This window comes from Tamandua tetradactyla, chromosome 15 (genome assembly GCF_023851605.1).
Source record: "Tamandua tetradactyla isolate mTamTet1 chromosome 15, mTamTet1.pri, whole genome shotgun sequence".
Lineage (NCBI taxonomy): Eukaryota > Metazoa > Chordata > Mammalia > Pilosa > Myrmecophagidae > Tamandua > Tamandua tetradactyla.
Genome location: NC_135341.1, coordinates 61,845,354 through 61,865,696, shown reverse-complemented (window position 1 = coordinate 61,865,696; position 20,343 = coordinate 61,845,354). Strand labels below are relative to the sequence as shown.

The 20,343-nt window shown below is 37.9% G+C and overlaps 1 long non-coding RNA gene across 3 annotated transcripts in view; it reads right to left on the bottom strand.

Annotated features, from left to right (window-relative positions):
- Positions 1-18,620: 18,620 nt before the first annotated feature.
- Positions 18,621-20,343, bottom strand: part of LOC143658010 (uncharacterized) — a 32,193-nt gene continuing 30,470 nt past the window's right edge. For all 3 annotated transcript variants that reach the window (XR_013163061.1, XR_013163063.1, XR_013163062.1), the window contains one exon: positions 18,621-18,952. This is a non-coding gene — a long non-coding RNA (uncharacterized LOC143658010). The remainder of the gene's footprint in view (positions 18,953-20,343) is intronic.

Sequence of the window (20,343 nt, the reverse complement as noted above, 5' to 3'; positions counted from 1 at the left end):
AATACAAAAAATGGAAGAAAAAAATCTTTCTTCAAGCCTTACACATCTCTTATGGTTCATTCTCATGTTTCTATCCATTTTGGTCTCTGCACTGTAGTCTGGATGCTCTACTGATTTGTATTCCAGTTAACTCATCGTGTCTTCTGCTCTGTCAAACTTGCTATAAAAAAGGTATCTACTGAGTTCTTAATTTTAATCAGATTTTTAACTCCTAGGATTTCCATTTCATTCTTTAAAAAAAAACTCAATTTACTCATAAAATCCTCCCAAATTCATTAATAATAGCTATTTTAATGTCTATGTCTTTTCTAATTACTATTAATACTAAATGTATTACCTGTGGATGTATTTCCACTGTATATTTTTTCTTTTGGTCTCATCACTTAATATACCTCTTTTTTTTTTTTTTTTTAGATTTAAGTCTGTACCTTGTGTATGGAAAAACTGCTAATGCTGGGAGAAAAAAAATTGCTAATGTTGTCTTTCTCCAGAGAGGAAACACTTATTGCTTATCGGATCAGGTTAATCCAATCAAGGAATGAGCTAACTCTGGCTAGGTAGGTCTTTGTTAGGCTCAGGCTGTCTCTAATTTGCCCTTATGTTTAGGGTGTAGCCCTCCAGGGTTTCCACCTGGGAGCCTCGAGCCACAATTTCTTTGGGAATAATTCCCAACTTCCAATTCTTATCCCCTCAGCACCATGAGACTGTCAGAAATTCCTCTCTGCATTTCTTGGGCTTTCTGTAAGAATTTTTAACCTCTTAACCTGGACAGCTTAAGAATTTAATAAATGTCCAGGGAAAAAAAGCGTTATTCTCTGCCTCACCTTCTTCTGGGATTGTGGCACCTCCAGTCCTGGCTACCTGGGCAGCACCTGATTCTCCTCGTTTCTCTCCAGGTCTATGAGATTGCCAGTCTTGTCAACTTCTCTATCTCTGCAGAATTTATTTGCCTTCCTCCCCAGGCTTTTGCTGCTGCTCCATGAATCAGCACGCACCCCAAAATGAAAAGCAACATGCAGACTGTCAGTGCACCTGGGGTTTTCATCAAACTACCTTACAGGGGTTTTGGCCCTTCAAGACCTGGCTGCGTGTGAAGCTCTTCTATGCCTTCAAACAGAGGTATTTTGTATTGAGTCTGATTTCTCTAATCCTTATTGGGACCATTATTTTTCCATATGCTATTTCATCATAGGTAGATGTAGAAGCCCTGAATTTAGTGTGCATGGAGTCATCACTTGCTTTGAAACATGCCAGATAATTTTCAACTGAAGTTTGAGTTGAAATACACTGATTTTCTTTTACTATTTCATCTGTGGTTAATTTTAATCAATCATATTTTTATAAAATAGTTTGATTTCTTCAGTTTTCAAATAAATTTATATTTCATTGGCTATATTTATCCCTTACAATTATTTTACTTTTCTTTTATTCTGTAGCTATTTTATTCTTCTTGCATTTTAATGTTTATATTTGTACCTTCTTTTATTGCTTAATTAAATTCATACAGTAGTAGTTAATTTATTTTATTTAATTTTCCAAATATCAATTCCTTTATTTGTTATCACTATTTTTTTCTAATTCATTATTTTCTGGTTCTTAGCTTTTTAAAGTCTACTCTTCTGCCTTAGTTTATCCTATTTTGCCTAGTTATTTTAATTGGATAATAATTAAAATATATTAATTCTGCTTAATTAATGTGAGGAATTAAAATCTGTGAATCTTTCTCTGAACATGGATGTAGCCATATCCCATGCATACTGTTATCATTATTTTGTAGTTTGTTTATCATTATTTTCTTCAAGTTTTGAAATTTTTGTTATTTGGCCCTTAGTAATAAGTCCAGTGGGTTTATATTAAGGAAAACATTGAAGGCTTTATGAAGAAGGTCTTATTTGAATGGTCCTTTTGAAAGGGACAATTTCCGTAATTTTGTAAAACAGATATTAGTCTGAGTTATGAGTACAGAAGGGATCCAGACTGATAGTGTGCAAGAAGATTCTGGATTTTTATTTTAGGTGCCTTTGAAAACTTAGTGCAGGCCACCATTAAAAAATTTTTGTGTAATTTTGTATAATTTTGCTTTTATTTTCTCTTCTGTAATAGTAGCGCCTGGTAATAGCTATGGCTACCTAGGAGCTAGAATTCCATCACAGCCAAGGGAAGTAAACCTCGATGTTTTCTGGAAATCTCAATAACTATCTACTTTCAAAGAACAAATGGAAAATATAGATTTGAGCTGAAAGTCATGTTTATTTCTCACTATAGTTTAGTGCTTGTTCTTCAGCAACTTACAGATCCCTGGAGATGAATGTTGATTAAAATATAAAGTTACAAGAAAGAACACAAATTTCTTTGAAAGGGAGAGATGGAAATCACTGAGGGACTTCTGAGTCCCTGAAGATTTTGGCTGATATACTAGTGATTTGCTGCAATATTTCCTTACTCTCCTTCTTCCCACCGAACACATCCATTTTTTTTTTTTTAAATTGTTACTATTGCTTAAGGTGATTCAGGTTGATAATATGCTAAATAACATTACTTTTCTACACTGGCTGCTATGGAATATATGGCATTGGGGAAGAGAAAGGAAAAAGCAGTTGCCAAAATGTAAAAGAAAGGAAAAAAAATAGCCTTTCAAATAGTTTCTTACCCAAGGAAAAAAACAAAAATAGTCACTGCTTTACTCCAATCTAGGGCACATCCATAATTGACATTAGAATGAAGGGCATTTTTGACTGATCCCAAGTGGTTTTATTCCAGACACTTTTCAATTGGAACAACAATTCATCACTTTTGCTTTCAGAAGCATGTTTGGGCAATGCTATCATATATATATGGAATGAGCCAGGAAGGAGTCCTTGGAAAAACAAATCTCGTTTTTTGTTTTTTTTTTAAAGTTATCTGCACATTTAGATAGCCTATCTGTCATTACACTAATTCCTGAGGAAATCAAATAAGACAGCAACTCAATTTATTCTTTAATTGACTCATCAAGATACTCAGGAAGAGACCAAAGGGGATCACCAAGTCTGCAGGGATCAGGGAATCACAGCTTAAAAGGAACAAAATAACTCTCCTCCTCGGGAAAGCTTCATTTGTTTTTTCAGGATGACACAACAAAAATGAGTCCTGTTGAGAGCTTAGAATAGATCCCACTGACACAAGAATCATTTCTGGACACCCCAGAACACCCGGCCGGCCGCCAATCAGACTGCTTTACTCCTTTTCAATTTCTTGGTGGACCAATCTACATGAAATTGTTAACAGTGTATTTCTATTTCTGTTTCTATTACAGTGATCACACCAGTGCTCAAATCATTTTGAATCCTCTAATTTCTGAACTGCCTTGTTCTTCTGCAATAGAATTTCTGGAACACCCTTTAAGGTGGTGTCTTGGTTTTCCAGCTGCTGTGACAAATTCCACAAAATATCACACAAAAATTTATTGGGTCCTAGTTTCAGAGGTTAGAAGACTTGCTTCCTCCCAGGGTTGGCAGCATTCTGGTTGACTAGCAATCCTTGGGTTCTTTGGCTTTCCAGTCACATGACAATGTTCTTTCCTTTCTGTTTCAGTTGCTTATTATTATCAATATTATTTATTTATTTATTTTCGCATGGGCAGGCACTGGAAATAGAGCCCGGGGCCCCAGCATGGCAGGCGAGAACTCTGCCACTGAGCCACCATTGCCTGCCCTGTTTCAGTTACTTTTAGCTCCTACATGTACTTTTTTTTCCCCTATAAAAGGCTCTAGTAATATAATTAAGACACATCCTGATTCAGTTGGCCACAACTTAACTAAAAATAACATCTTCAAAAGGTCCTATTTACAATGGTTCATACCCACAGGAATGTGCTAATATTAAGAACATTGTTTTTTATTTTTTCCTTCTTGAGTACGGGTAGCTGAAATCTTCATTGACTCAAAATGCATTTACTGAAACCTAAAATGAGGTTGCACTATATGGAATACAAATGTCATTTCCATTGCTTGTGATCCACCTAAAAAGCCTGGATCATGATTTTCCAATGCATTTCCAACTTATTACTGCAATGAAATGGCAGTATTCTTTCCCATGTGACAGCTTTTTAAATGCAAATTTCTATAACTGCATCTTTTAAACTAATCATTATGTAACATACCTCAAACGTGATAATTTATGAATGTTTAGAAATCCCAGGCATCTTCAATATTTAAATAACCATTCCCTTCTTTTGCTTTAACTTATTCTTGGTCCCCTATAGTAGGAATGGAGTAATGAGTGCCATTTCTTCCCGATTTTCCTGAACTCTGCCCATTTTTGTTGTTAAGACTTTTGCCAATGTCTCCAGGATCCTTTGCTTACAGACTTTCTAAAGCTGGTCCCGGAAAACTACACGCACTTATTTTTGTTTTGGAGACAGAAGAAAAATGCTCTTAGATTCATTCCAGCCATACCATTGTTCTCTCTTTTATAGTAGTCACCATTGCATACCCCTCTCTCTCTTTCTCTTTCTTTCTCTCTCTTTCTGCCTATGTCTCTGTCTCACACACACATAAAAATACCTGAGAAGGGAAAAACATTTCCAGTTGTAGGAAAGCCAAAGAGAGTTCCAAACATGGTTCTTTTCTGGCATCATGGCCTTCGAATTCGTCCTGAGCTCTACTAGGTTACACCAAAAAAGGAGACATGCTATCTCCCAGAAAAGTGTATCTTTCAAAAAATGTGTGTGATTTTGGAAAACCATCAAAGTAATTAAAGCCAGTTCTATGAAATGACTTCAGTGATGAGGCTGAGTGATTCTATTATTTAGTTGATTTGTGTTATGTCTAAAAGGCATTTCTTTAATAAAATAATTTTTGAGTTCCAAGTGCTATTCTAACAGCCGGGTGTAAACTAGCAAACAAACAAAAATGACTTCTACACTTAATAATTTAGAGAACATACACATAAGTAAAGATTATATAGTTATTTGCAATAAATCTTGCTTTTCGTATGATGGAATCTTGTTATCCATGTCATGTAAACCACTTATTTACCAAACCAGCAGCTCTGACACCTTCCAATTCAACTCTTATTCATTGGAACTAGTTTAGAAAGCTAATTTAAATTAAACATGGTTCTATTCAACCAGAACTACTGCTTTCTGCTTAGCTGTAGATTTGCAAGGTAATTTTTATGCTACATTGTCATTTTGCTCTTTTTTTTTTTTGCTTGTGTTAAGGCAGAAAACATGCAAGAAGAGTTAACTCAATAGATTTGGGCTTTTTCAAAGGATACATATATGTTTTTTATTCACTTATATTTTCCAGGAAAAAATGGGTGAGAGAGAATATTAGGAGCAATGGAAATTGTATTGAATATTTAGCTATTTTCAAAGTATTTGAGTATTTAGCAGAGTATTATGTGATTTGTCATTTGAAGTATTTTCAGACCTGTGCCAGTTTGGAGTCTACTTTTCAGTAGACTCAGTAGAAGCAGACTCTGAGGTTTTTGTGGGTCATACCTGTGAAGGATAAAGAGGGAGGAAATAAGATTGTTCAGAGAGAACCTCAGACCACAATACAAGTCTGATTAAGTCTCAGGCAAATCCAACCTAATGGTGCACTCCAGAACAAAGACTGTCCTTAAAAGAAGTCCTCTCTGGGGTAGAAATAGACAGTGCCTAGACCACCCCACCATGGTCAGTCATTGGCTGGGAGTCTGCGAGAAAAGCAACACAGATCAAGTGCTGAGGTGGCTCTTGTAGGACCTGTTGCTACAGGCTGTAATTTACCTCTTGTAGTTGAATGGTAAGTTCTTTGTTGAAGGAGATGGGAGATTTGGAGCCCCACAGTGGCCACAGACCCCCAAGTATGGCCTTTGCTTATCATCCTTCTTCCACTGGGGCAACTAGACTTTGTAGCAATGGTGGCCATATTAGAGATGTCACACAGCAATACAGAAAAAAGCAGTCAGGTCTTCCTTGTTATTGCAAAGTAGACTTTAGATATGCATGGTTGTGACAACTGCTTGAGAGAAAAGTCTTTGTGTTTGTCAAAAGGCTGAATCATAGCCAACTGAGTAATTCTATGACCTGAGAAAGTTGTTGCCTCATCCAGATGAGAAGGAGAGTGATAATGGAAGAAAAGGTTGGGGAAGCTCAAGCATTAGGCTGGCTGCTGGTTGGGACATGAACAGAATGAAGTAATTCAGACAGATGAGGGATCTGGGAGTCCGGCTTGGGGACAGCACTTCTGTAAGTGGCAGTCAAGTTGAGCCATTTATTTGGGCTCTGGCTGTTTGGGTGAAAGTGGGGCTGAGATTCATTAGACTAGGGAAAGGAGCCTTCTTCTAATTGGTCTGCCCAAAAGGGTGCATCTGAGTAATTACTTATCCACAAGGAAGAGACACTTGTTTCTCATATACCCAAAGTTTCCTTCTACTCTAGTAGGGACCATGCCAATGAATTGCTTTCTAGATAGAATCTGAGAAATAACAAGTTCACAGTAGCCTCCTTAGTCAAGCAGGCCACTGGTAAAAGAGAGTAAGTGTCAGGTGGGGGTTTATGACGATGGGACTGAAGCATCCTCACCAGGCCTTATATGCTCCAGCCCAGGGAGAGGAAGTCTAGAATGTCTTTCTCTGAGGTCCAGAAGAGGGCCGAGATGGTACTGAAACCAGAAGACCTGAAGAGGCCTGGAAATGGAATAAGGAACCTTAGAGAAGTGAGGGCCTCAGAGCCAAGGCCATAAGAGAATCCGTGGATGGAAAGTGGTTAATACTATTGATCGAGAGTTCATTGGTCCCCCAAACACATTATACTGGCTCCAGAGACTGAGGGACAACTCTGGCAAGATATGAGAAGGATCTCGAATTGACTGAGAATCTCTTATATGAGTAAGATTACTTAAACCCACCAAGGTTAAATGTCTAACCCTCTCAGGAATAGAAGCCCAAAATAGATGAGTAGTAGAAAATTAAAGATATTTTTGTTTTAATGACTCAGATTTGATTTCATGATTTAGCTTGTAGCCTGAAATTAACCCCCGCTAAATATGAGTAAATAACCCAAGTTCCAACTTGAAGTGAGTTGCCCAAGGTTCAGTTCCAGTGTTCTATAAACTTACAGCTTCACACTTCCTCTCTGCGACCAATTAGGGAGCCCAGCTAGCACTGTGTGGGGGTGTTTGACACACAGCAGGTGCTAGATAAATGCATGCTAGTGAATGCTAATTGTCTCATTTGCTGCATCCCTGAAGGCTGAATTAGTTGCATATAAAAGGCCAAGAGGCTTTAGTCCTTTGCTTTAATTAGCAAACCGTGATGAGCCTAAGTGCTTTAGAGGAAGGGAGAGGGGCCTTTGAAACTGGGATTCTAAATGATCAGAACCTCTGATCTGCTTAAACTCACGGTGCCAGAATCTTGCTGATGAATGTTACAGGAGCATTACAACAGCCAAAGCTCTGTGCACAGAGTTAGCAAAGATGGCTAGAACCAACTTTACATCTTTCCTTGTTAAGGATACCACCTGCTATTAAGGCCAGGCCTCAATTCTGTGGAGTTCCTTTGGCCTACCCTCTCCTCTCCTACTGTCTACCCCACAACCAGGAAATCTGGGAGCCAGAATAATTTCTATCTCAGAATCAAAGTCGTTTTTGATCTTACACTGATTAACAAAGAAAAATTACACTTTAGTACATATGCACCAAACACGATGTACATTTGCTGAGAGAGTTCTTAATTTATGGATACATTTTATGAGCTAAAAATTTTAGTGTTTCAAAGAAAGCTGTACAAAAATGGCAAAACAACCGAAAAAAAAGCCCATCAACAAAGGAATGGATGAGGAAGCTGGGGTGCTTCTCAGCTACTCAGCAATAGAAACAAAAGAAGGTATTCACACATACCATGATGGCTGGATCTCAAAAGTATTATGCTGAGGGAAAGAAGCCAGGCACAAAAAAAGGCAGCACGTTTACATAAAATTCTAGATCAGACAAAACAATGTCAAAAAAAGTGGTTTTGGGATGGTACAACGGTGGCTCAGCAGGCAGAATTCTTACCCGTCATGCTGGAGACCCGGATTTCATTCCCAGTCCCTGCCCATGCAAAAACAAAACAAAACAAACAAACTGAAAAATGGTTGTTTCTGGAGTGAGGATTGTCTGGAAAAGGGCATGAGGATTCTTTCCAGAATGATACAAATGTACATTTTGGTTCTGTGTGTTTTGATGTATGCAAGTTATGCCTCAGTGAAAACAAATTAAGTGAATTTTAAAAAGAGAGGCTCTAATAAGTGGCTGGACACATGGCTACAGATGGAGATGTCAGGGGGCCACAGCGGTGATTGCCATTTGTGTTGTGTTCAAAATCGCATCTCTTTTCCTTGGCAGCACTGGACTCCAGTGAAACAGGTGCTGGATGGTTTTCTTAGTGAGCAGATAGGTAATATTCCTCTCTGAATAATTTGTTCATTGGCTATATGGAGAATATTTTGTTTTTAATTAAGTCTGTTCTGTACTGTATGCAATGAGGGAGAATATCAGGTCAGAACAGGTATATGCCATAAAAATCCATTAGATACTTTTAGAAAACGACTCACCACTCCTTTTTTCCTAAAGAAACTTGTAGTCAAAGATTTCAGGAGAAGTTGTGATGTTTTAAAATCTTGAGTTAATTCCTGGTTCATTATTAAATGTGATGACATTGTGTATAAGAGTATCTAATCCGGGGTTGTTTCAAGGATCAAATCAAGTGTCATATATAAGAAAACCTTGTAAACTGTAAAGCACTGCATCAATATATGTTATAATTTCTATGATTATTATTTATTTAAAGTAATGTGGATGTCTCAGTCAGGCTTTTTACCTTTCATTTATAAGAAGGCTAGGGATACCGTTGTCATAATGTGTTAAATTGGCATAATATTCTTCGACAGTGATTTTGATGTATTTTATGTAAAAATTGTGACTGTTTACATTATATTTTCCCACATGCCGGCATGATTTCTATTCACCCAAACATTCAGTAATCATCGACAGAAAAAAATACCTTTAAAACTTTATGCCATAGTTTAACAATTACTGGGTCCTTAGTGTAGCTTGGACGTAGGGATGTATCATCAGGAAGGGAGAGGGTAACTGGTCCCTTTAAATCACTGCCTCAGATTGTTTCAATGTAACAAGGGATTTTCTTTTTGCTGAGTAAGCTCTTTTGCTTTCTTTTCCTTCTCCAGTTATTTTCTGATGATGACATTTGCTGAGCAAATTTTACTTTTGCTTCATAAGAAAGAAAGTATCAGGTAAATAGAATTTGGCACCATCTGCTTGGAACTTAGTCGTGATATATTGGTGCCTTTTCCTAGATGATAAAAACTTGGAAATTTTAGGTGCACATTGAAAGTAATATTGCACTAATTTAATGCACAGGTGTCTGAAGCGCTGTTGGCAAGACAGACAAGGGAATGCAGAGGCTGAGTGTACCTGCCTTAGGCTTTAGGAAATTAAAGAACCCCAAACGAGAGAAGAATTCCCTTCAGGTCTCTGACTTTTCATTGGAATCTATGTTAAGCATCTCACAGGATATTTAGTACAAATTATTTGTCATATGTTTCTACAAATTTCAGACTGAGTTGAAGCACAAAGATTTTTGTAGTGCATGTGTAAGCTTAGCAGCTCCCTTCATAAGAAAAAATAGTGCCCGAGTTCAACTGTTAAAAGATTTGGTAGATACTTGGCTTAAGGTGAGAGGCAGTTTGGCATAGTGTTTTCAAGTGTAGACACTGGAATTTGAAAGAAATCTCTTTATCATTTCCTAGATATGTGATCTACAATCAATTAAACCCTTCTAAGCCTCAACTTCTGTATTGACAAATGTGTATATTAGTAGCAACTGTTTCAATGATCTATCATTGCATAATAAACCATTTCCAAACTTAGTGGCTTAAAACAATTTATTACATGCTTCTGTGGGACAACTGGAAGATTCCTTTGCTTCAATGTGGTATCACCTGGGAGTTCCAGGGAGACTGGAGTCCTCTGGAGCTAGGCTGGGAGTTCAGTTATAGCTGCTGACTAGTGGTCTTTAGTTTTCCTTCACATGGCTGCTTAAGCTGCCTCATAAGGTGGTTTCTGGATTACAAGAAGGAGTGATCCAAGAGTGTGCACCCAAGAAGGAGACAGTGGAAGTTTTCAGGCCAGTTAATTCTAAATAGGCCCAGAAGTGCCACAACACCATTTTTGCCATGTTTTCTTGGTTGATTGTGAAGAATAAATAAAATAAAATTTAAGCATTTAACACAGAACTTAGTACATAGAAGCACTGACTGAATTATTTCTGATATTGAGAGTCAGACAGTATATTATTATGATATAGATTAAAGGGGTAAAGATGCTATGGGGAATGGCATTAGGACGTTGAGTTTGAGGTTTGAGAGAATGAAATTTATATAAGCACCATAAGAGTAGAATCTTTAAGGTTCATCTGGTCAATATACTTTATATTATAATTAGGGAAACAGAGATCCAAAGGAGGGCATGACTCACTCAAGGTGACACAATTCATGGTATTAGTTTGAAAACTAAGCTCTGACCTCCTCTGTAAAGTGGGGTCTGAAAGTGCTATAAGGATTCAGTGAGTTAATACATGCACAGTTTTTTGTATAGTATCCAACATATTCAATAAATATTTAATACTACATCTACGATAATTCTTCCTATTATTATTTTGTCATTATCATTACACCGTGCTGTATTGAGAGCTGCTTGAGCACATATTATTTGGCATGACATTTTTCTACATTTGGGATCCAAGTAGCACCTTTTGAAATTCCACCTTTTCCAAAACAGGAGGTTAGCATTGATTGAAATCCATTTTGCTACTTTCAGCACCCTTCCCAATTCTGTATCATTTATTTCCTGTCTGTGAAGAGGCCACAAAGTATACAGTGCACTCAAAGTTTGCCAATTCACTATGAGGCTGTTTTGCTTATTTTTCCAGAAACCTGCGGAAAGCTGGCCCTGAGATCTTAAACAACATTTATACATTGACAACCCCTATATTATAGATCCAGTTCAGAATTAAATATCCGTCTGTCCATTTAACACCACTACTTGGATATTTAAGAGGCATCTCAATCTTAATATGGTCAAAATCCTTCCACTAAAACTGTCCCACCCTTCCTCATTTCAGTTGATGACAACTCCATCTTTCCATTTGCTCAGGCCAAAAGATGGGAAGCCCAAATCTTTAGCATTATCCTTGACTGCTCTCTTTCTCTAACCCTTTCACATCCATTTTTTTTTTTTTAAGGAATACTATTGACTCCACCTCCAAAATGTACTCAGAATCTCAATAATTCTCACCACTTCCATGGATACCATCCTGGTTGTGCTGGTTTGAAATTATGTACCCCAGAAAAGCCTTGTTCTTCTGATCTTGATTCAATATTGTAGGGTGGGACACCTTGAATAGATTGTTTCCATAATCTACTCAGTTATGGGTGTGACCTTTTGACTAGATGGAGATGTGACTCCATCCATTTGAGTCTTTATTAGTTTAGTAGAATTCTTTAAAAGGGAAAACATTTGGGAGGAAATAAAGTTGCTTCAGTGCCAAAAGAGACAGAGACATTTGGAGATGCAGAGAGAAAACTGTTTGAAGTTTGAAACCAGAAGCCACAGGAAAAGCAGATACCAGCCAAATGACTTCCCACCTGACAGAGGTGTTTCAGACCCATCGACCTTTCTTGAGTCAAAGTATCTTTCCCTAGATGCCTTAGTTTGGACATTTTTATGGCCTTAGAACTATAAACTTGTAACTTAATAAATTCCCTGTTTAAAAGCTGTTCCATTTCTGGTATATTGCATTCCAGCAGCATTTAACAAACGAAAACACTGGTCTAATCCATGGGAATAATCTCTCTCAAGGATTTCTGCAATAGCTTCCCAAGCTCCTATTTTCTACCCTGGTTGCCCTAAAATTTATTCTCAATACAGTAGCTAGAGAGATCCTCTCAACCATAAAGCAGATCTTTTCTCATCTCTACTGAAAACTCTGGGACAGTTCCCCAGAGTAAAAACTAAAGTTATTTCAGTCCCACGGGCTTTACATGATCTTTTAGCACTTCCCAACTTCCTCTCCAATTACTCTTCCCCTACTGATGGCTCCTTTCCAGGCACCCTGGCCTCCTGGCTGTTCAATAAACATACAAAGAAACTCCCACTTTGGCATGTTTGCTTATCTGATCTCCCACCTGGAGCATTATTCTACAAGATATTCATTTGGCTTTTTAGATAATTCCCTTATTTTCTTCAAGTTTTCACTTAAATCTCACCTTCCAAATATTACCTCTCCTGAGCACCCTGTTTAATAATGTAGCCTACTCATGTCCAACCAAAATGGTTATCCCCTTTTCTGCTCTACCTTTTTTTTTCTTTCTTGCCATAGCAGTTCACCTTCTAATATATTGTATAATCTGCAGGTTTATTTCATTTAGTTTTGTCTATTTCTCCCCACTTGAATGCAAACTCTTCCACGAGGGCAACATCATTTACTTGCTTTGTCTATTAATATATTCTAAGTGTGTAGTACAATGCCTGGAAGAGTAATAGTCTAATAAATATTGGTTAAATGAACAATATCTAGAGTTCAACTAAAAGACGCTGTTTTCAAACTAAAAAAGCTATCTTTAAGGTTCTTCTATCTCTAGGTGATCTCATCTACTCACATGGCTTTCATTCAAGTTCTACATGGTGACTCCCCAAATTACTCTTTTCAGCTCTCATCTCCCTCTCTCATATACCTGACTTTAATATACAGTTCTCTACTGGATATTTCTGTGTGGATGTACCAAAGGCATGTGAAACTTAGCATATCAAAACTTGAATTCCTTTTGCATATACCTGTATCTTTCTTTTTTCTCCTGTGTGCATTATCTCAGTGGATGGCACCACCAACCATTGGGTTATCCAGTTCAGACACTATTGAAATATAAGATTATTAATAAGATTGAAGCCTCATAGTAATTAAAATTAGCAGTAAATATAGAAGCAATAGAATAGTATTTGTTCAGTCACTGTTTTAGTTTATTGAAGAAAAAAATTGCAGCAATTAATGTCAAACAGGCAAGGATGAATTTATTAAAAAGTACATGCAATAGAGAAGAGATAGGAAGAGGGCAGAAGGCTATTATGTGTGTGTGTGTGTGTGTGTGTGTGTGTGTGTGTGTGTGAGAGAGAGAGAGAGAGAGAGAGAGAGATTTAAATGTTATCACCATAGGGAGACAGAGATGATTCAAGTCCCTTGAAGCAGAGGGTAGGAAAATTCTTAAGGACTGGGGATGAATGAATGAAGAGAACTAGAGGGGAAGGTCAAACAACAGGCTGTATCCATGGCATGTTGTTATCTTCTGACTTCCCTGTTGAAGCTGGATGGAACATGTTCTATCTGATTCTGTAAGGGACGAGCACAGGAGGTCAGGGGACTAGAGACAATCTTTTCTAAAGTTTAGTCAGACTAAGAAATTAAGCCCATCTTGTTCAGTAACACAATGAAGGTGGAATTTCCTAATCTATGTTATTTTTAGAATCACAGGATTCAGCTAAAATCCAACATTGTGAGGTTAGAACAGGCAGAGATTTTATATAACCATGGCTATAGAGAGACACAACTGAGCCAAATTTGTATGCAAAGATATAATTTCAGAGATGGACCATGGAATATTATTTAGGAAAGGAAAGAGTTTAGGGCACTGGAGGATAGGACAGTGAAAAGTGGTTGGATCAATAGATTGGAAGTTGAAGTTGGTAGATTTTAAGAATTGTTAGAGAGAGCTAGAAAGGCAGGGAAGCTTGGAATTTTGACTTTGGAAATGGTATGGCAACTGGCAATAATATCTAAGTTATGGAAATGGGTGACAGAGGTGGCATGGAAGACAAGAAAACTGGGGGTGAGGAAGTAAAAACTGGAAAGGCAAAGGCATTGGATATACTCTCTATGGCCTGGCATCCTCAGGAAGATAATAAACTGGATGTCATTTTTCAGTGGCTAAGAGAGAGTGATTAGGATTCAGTGCATAACTTCAGACTTCCATAAACAAAAAATCATCCTGAACTCCTTAAATCCAGTCCGTTCCAAGATCTACTGATTTTCTTCCAGAGCAGTTCTATAATACTTTCATTTCTCTCCATCTTCTCTGCTACTACCTTACTTTATATCCAGGTAATTTCAAACCCAGATTATTGCAATGACCTCTTAGTTGGTCTTCTAAGCCTTCAAAAGTCCCAAGCAGCTTTGTAAAAATTGAAGTAATTTAATAACACAATAAGCAAATGAATGACATCTCTTTGGGACAATTGGTAATAATATAATATAGTGAACAAAATTGGTTTTCTATCCAGCATCCACTGCCATCTTCTTTCTTCCTTACATTCTTTTAAAATTTTGTTTAGTTGTTCGCCCTTCCTTCCTGCAATCATGTGCCTTAGGCAAAGCTGACTCTACACCCTGATCTGTAGAAAGCCTGATTAGGTTAAGGGTTTTTTTTTTCTCAAAAAGGAGTTCTTGGTACTTTAGGTGAAACCATGCCTTTTTGTACAGGACTGTTTGTATACTGCTGGACAGTTAGCATCTGAGGTCTTTCTCACTAAATATCAGTAGAGCTGCCCAGCCATTTTCACAACCCAAAATGCCCCATGTTATTTTTTGCCTCAGTTGTGAACCACTAGTCACAGGGTTAGAGCAAGGTTAGAGCATGTGATCCAATCCTGACCATCGAAACAGTGAGAATTTTATTGGGGAACACCTAGGAAAAAATTATTTGTATTGTCAAGAAGACCACAAAAAGATGTAACATTTTCCTTTGGATGACATCAGGTCTATCTGGACACCTTGAACTGCTACCTTGCCATCATCCTGAAAATGAAACCATCCTCAAGCATGGCAGACTAGAGGAACAGCAAAACCCTGGGCTCTTGACCTACTGAATTATCTAATCCTGAAGCCTACATTGTCTTTGTCTATCCTTTTCTATTAAAGAACAAATTTTCTACTACCTAAACCAGTTTGAGTTGGGGTTTCTGTTACTTGCTGCCAAAAGCACCCAAATACTATACCTGGTACTTAAATCTATCTAGAAGAAAGGAAAATTCTCAACCAGGTGCCTCATTATTTTTAAGCGGTAAAACCAGATTTGTATTAGAAGGCATTTCTTTCTCCTTATCCTCCTAATCCATTCAGAGAATTGAATTAAAAGCAGAGAAAAACCATTTGGAAAAAATAGCATCCAGCTTTGTTGGTTCAACCAAATATATATTGATTTTCTTCCTAGAGGGAAGGAGAAATAAACTTCTGTCTCTTAGAGCTTATTGGTAGGATCAGTCCTTTGCTATTTCTAGACTGATCCATTCAATTCATTATTCCCTTTTTTTTTCTTTAAAAGGAAGGAGATTGCTGTTTGGGTAGCTGGATTCAGGAACCAACCAATGGATTAACTTCAACTTTTCAGGGTACATGCTCAATGGAAAAGCCAAAGAAAAAACCAAACCGAAAAAACCTTTTAGGATATTACAGGAAGGAACATTCCATCTAGGCAAAGAGCTCTCTGCATCTACTAAGCAGAATAAAGGATGCACTACCCAAACTTTATGACCAATTTAATAGTTCATGTCTGTTCAGGTCTGCCACTGCTGGTGAAGGGGCAATCTGTGCAGCAGAAACTACACAGCAAGTTAAGGAGAGAAAGTTGGATGAAAGTAAAGGACTTTTGCAAGGTCAGGCATTTTTTTTTTTTTCTGGGTAATTCAATGTGTAACTTACTTGGAAGCACTGATTATAAAGCTGACTCATTTCAGAACTTTTGCAGAAATAGGAAATGCATCTCTTTGATGTATTCCTTTCAGACAAACCTTCATCTAGTAGATCACAGCGGACAGGTTTTCAGTTCACCAGGTCTTGATTTCTTCTTGAAGAGGATGGTAAATTGGGCTGTAAACTTCTTCCTGGAACATGTAGATGAGAGAGAAATCTACCTTCTTTTGAAGTCTGCTTGTCTATTCATCATGCATGCCTGAAATGTAGTCACTGTCTGAAGGGCACTTAGACAATCGAAATTGCCTGGCAATGAAAGAAGGAGGTAGAAGGAATGGAAGCAGGTAACTTGGATGGCAGGGATGAGAACTTCAGGTTGAAGCTGAAATTGGCCTTCAGTTTTTACCACTAGACTCACCCTCCTTACTGCTGCACCCCACACACAGAGTGTCCTAGTGAGTTTAATCTACTTTTAAGCATCAACACCAACCCCTGCCTCTCGCAGCTTCTATGGGCATCAAAGGCAAACTGCACAAAATTCCACTATGATATACTAGCCCTCTTAGCTTTTATCTCTGAATAGGAATTAGAAGTTCTTTATGTTGTTTGTGTAAAAATCATTATCTCCTTCCAGTCTTCAAAGCATTGACAGTTTCATTGTCTCTTAAAACCTGCGTGGACACTTGTGTTTGTTTGTTTGTTTTAACCTGCCCTACATCTCAAACACCAACCCCACTCCACCCCCTTCCCATTATTAGAAGATTACAGAGTCCATGTCTAACTGTAGAAACCTACAGTTTGACATCCTCGCCTCCTATCCAATCTCTTAAGAAGGGTACAGATACGTAATCTGTACCTGATGAAACAATGGGCCTGCATGGGACTTTGAATCAGAGCTAGTCACAAAAAGAGAGTGGTGGAGGAGAATCCCATTTGTTGGTTCCTGGGAATCCTTTCCTTGGGGCAGCACTGCCAGAAGCAGCATCTGTGAACTGTTCCAGCAGGGGAGGTGGTTATGTAAGGTATTTGACTGCAGTGGCTTCCACACTCACTGGGCTAGTTCTTGTGGCATGTTTTGGCTCCTGAGCCTGGCTGCCTAACTTACTTTATTTCTGCCTGTTTTCTGAGTCAGAATCTTCAGCCTACTGGGCTCAGTTATGCGTTACAATTTTCTACATCTTTTAATTTGTATCTTATTATCCATGAAAGTTGATTTCCTCATTGTCCCTTGACTTCATATTCAAAGTAAACTCATACCAAGCCTACTATTCTGTGAAGATGCTTTAAATCAGTGGTTCTCAACCACAGATGATTTTGCACCACAAAAATATCTGGAGATATTTTTGGTTTTCACACCTGCAGGGATGCTACTAGAGTCTAGTAGTGGGGGGCATGAGACAGAATTAATCACTCCAAAATGTCAATTTTACTGAAATTGAGAAACTCTAATGTAAAGGCAGACAGCTCTCAGTTTTTCTGGCTCTGGCCTGGTTGTTTACCAGCTCTCTGACATTGGACAAGACAATTAAGCCTTGTGAATCTCGGTTTCCATATTTATAGAATAGAGATGATAGAAAACTCTTGCATGATTGCTTTTGGTATAAAATAAAAATATATGGAAAGGCCAGGACCTTACACAGATCTCTGCAAGTGTTGCCTACATTCTCCCCTTCCTGGCTTTCCATTGTGTCTTTCTTTCATGTAATGGAGAGTTGGGAAATTATTCTAAACCTTTTCTCCCAGGACCCTTTCTGCTGTCTGAATATCACTATTCTATGTAACTCAACTCCATTTTCTCACACATCCTCAGCTCTCAATGAGCAGTCGCTTTTTATCAGATCCCAAAGAACCACAACATAAAATAGTTCTAAATTTCACAATGGATTTTTTATGTGCATATCTCCCAATTAAAATCAAACTTTCATGAGAGCATGGCTCTTATCTTCTGATACCATTGATTGAGCCTAACACTTTTCAGCAGCACATGATAGATGTGGATAAATATTTACTGGTGAATCTGTTGAAGAAAGATTTCATTGGTTAGCCCTAAGTGGTGGTACAACTACTCAATTATGCTATTGTTCTGGCAAAAGCAAAATTGGGGGAAACATACTTTCTTTGATACTAACTCTACGGTGTCTTCCTGTCTTTTATTACTTCCCTCTTACCCTACACTCCTCTTTCCCTGTTCAACTTTTCCAAGGAACCATTTCATCTTACTTTGTTTTGGTAATTAACCTAAGAAACAAGGCAAATTCATGAAAAAGGGATGGAATTTCTTCTTGCTTTGCTCTTTGCCAAAGCAGACTCTCCACCCCTCCAGATGTAACGTGTTCATTTTGACAATGGCCTCCTGTCACTTTCTGAAGAGCTGATTCTAATGGAAATGGCTTTAGGCTAGGAAAGGAGGTGGTACCATGACAAATTTGTACTGGGAATGAGACTTGCATGGGCTGTATCCCACTACATCCTCCACTCTTCTGTTCCAATCTGCAACTCAAATTCTGATTTGCTTTTTAAATATTTAATTCCCAAATTTTGTCCACCTCTCTGTTTCCACCACATCTAACCTCTCTTGAACCTCATCATGAACTCATGAATTCTTGGAAAAGAGCTTTGAATTGGTCAAATCCACTGCCACTTTGCTATGGCGGCGATCTTTCTAAACTAAAAATTTGTATTGCTCCCATCCTGGAAATCCTTCAACAGAGTGTCACATTTTGGATGGAGATGGTGAGGGGACTATAGTTAAATTTCCTAGCAAGCCTTCTAAAATTTCTCCTGGTTTATCTCTGCAACCTCATTTGTAGCAATCCCCCCCACCCCGCATCTGAGATTTTCCAATCCAGTAATATTGTACTTTTTATTATGCCTTTTACATACACAACAAACACACAGTAAGCAGAGCCATAGAAAAAAAAATTTACATGAAGTTTCTTCTCAATTTGAAAGCGAATTCCCAAAAACCTTTCTCAGGGTGAAAAATCCAGTTCCTCATTTTAGCCCTCAGGACAGCACTTTAGTTGTTAGAAAGATGCTGAGAAATGCCTCTCTGTAGAAAGTTATGACTCTTGAATTGTTGGTGTAAAAGGAATGTCTCTGCTCATAACTGGTAGCAGCGGGCACACAGATCAAATGCATCCTCCAGGACCCGGTTCATGGCCTTTAGACCTTATCATGGTCACTGTCCAAAGAAATGAATGAATGATAAAATATTTGATTCCCAAAATGAATGTTTGAGGAAACTCGACAATGAATCAACAAAATTTGAACCCCTGTGTAATTTACGGTTAAAGATTAAAAAAAAAAAAAAAGGGAATTTGCATGATATTGAGGTTAGCAGCCTCAATCAAAGGAATAAAGAGTCAATGCCTTTCTTAATTTATCCATTTGGCCTGCGTTCCTCTCATTCCCTCCCCCACTCCAGGTGTAGTGCTTTTATTATGGTTCATTTTGGGAGAGGCTGGGGGTGTCTTATGATAAATGGTTTGGAAGACAGTCTTCATATCTTTTATAGTTTTATTTTTATGGCTTTGATCACTTCCAGTAAGACAGAAATTGTAAGTCTTCTCTATATTTGGTGTGAAAAACAAATGTAATTTTGATGCATAGATGTGCTCCAGGGGAAGACATGAATTATTGAGTGGTATGCCTGGCACCAGGCCATAGGGGGCACCATTACATAGCCAGAGGTTCTCAAAGGATTGGCTTCCTGAGGTTACATGTGTGGTGTTTTGAAGACTCAGGAGGAAGATGAGGTCACCATATTTGAATACCCCAAGTATAAATTCCAGTGCTTGCTAACGTACCATCACTCCCATTAATCAATGAAGACTTGGTAAATATTCAGGTTTTAGAAATTTAATATAAAAGCAGAATTGAGCAAACTACGTGGGCAGACAGGTAAATTTAGACTTCCTTCTGCAAAATGTAACTGCCAGGTATTTATCTGAAAACAGAATATAGCCAGGCTTCTAAATAAAGACTTTGTTTCTTCCCTTTTTTTCCCTGTGCATCTAGATAGTTTTAAAGATTCTCCTCACTAATTTCCCATATCCTTTTTGTTTATAGCTTTTTAGAGTGCCCTAATTATAACTCATCTTCATCCCTTGGTATATAAAAGAGAGACACTGGAATCATTAAAAAGAGTACTGATATTGGCTCTAACAAATATAAGATGGTCAGAAATTCCCCACGAGGCCAAATGTTTTGTTTTGTTTTTGAGATGAGCTTTAAATGTTACATTGATCTTCTGATGAGTTCCTTGGTTTCACAGGGTAATATTTTTTTCTTGGTACTATATAATGACATTTTAACAATGATGATGGGAGGTTGCTGAATCAGAAAAAGACTGAATGCTGCAACTGTTAGGAGGCTGTCACTCTTCACCGCTCCAGAGAGAAATGTCCTACTCCATTATTAACTGCTTTTCCCAGAGGATGGAGCTGCTAAGATGATTGGCAAACCTGGTGCATTCATTGGATCACATTTTACTAGTGGGCCCAGTTAGGTCTCAGACTAGGAATCTGCTTTGATGACATAAATTTAGAAGAGAAGGAAAGCCTCATTTAGTTT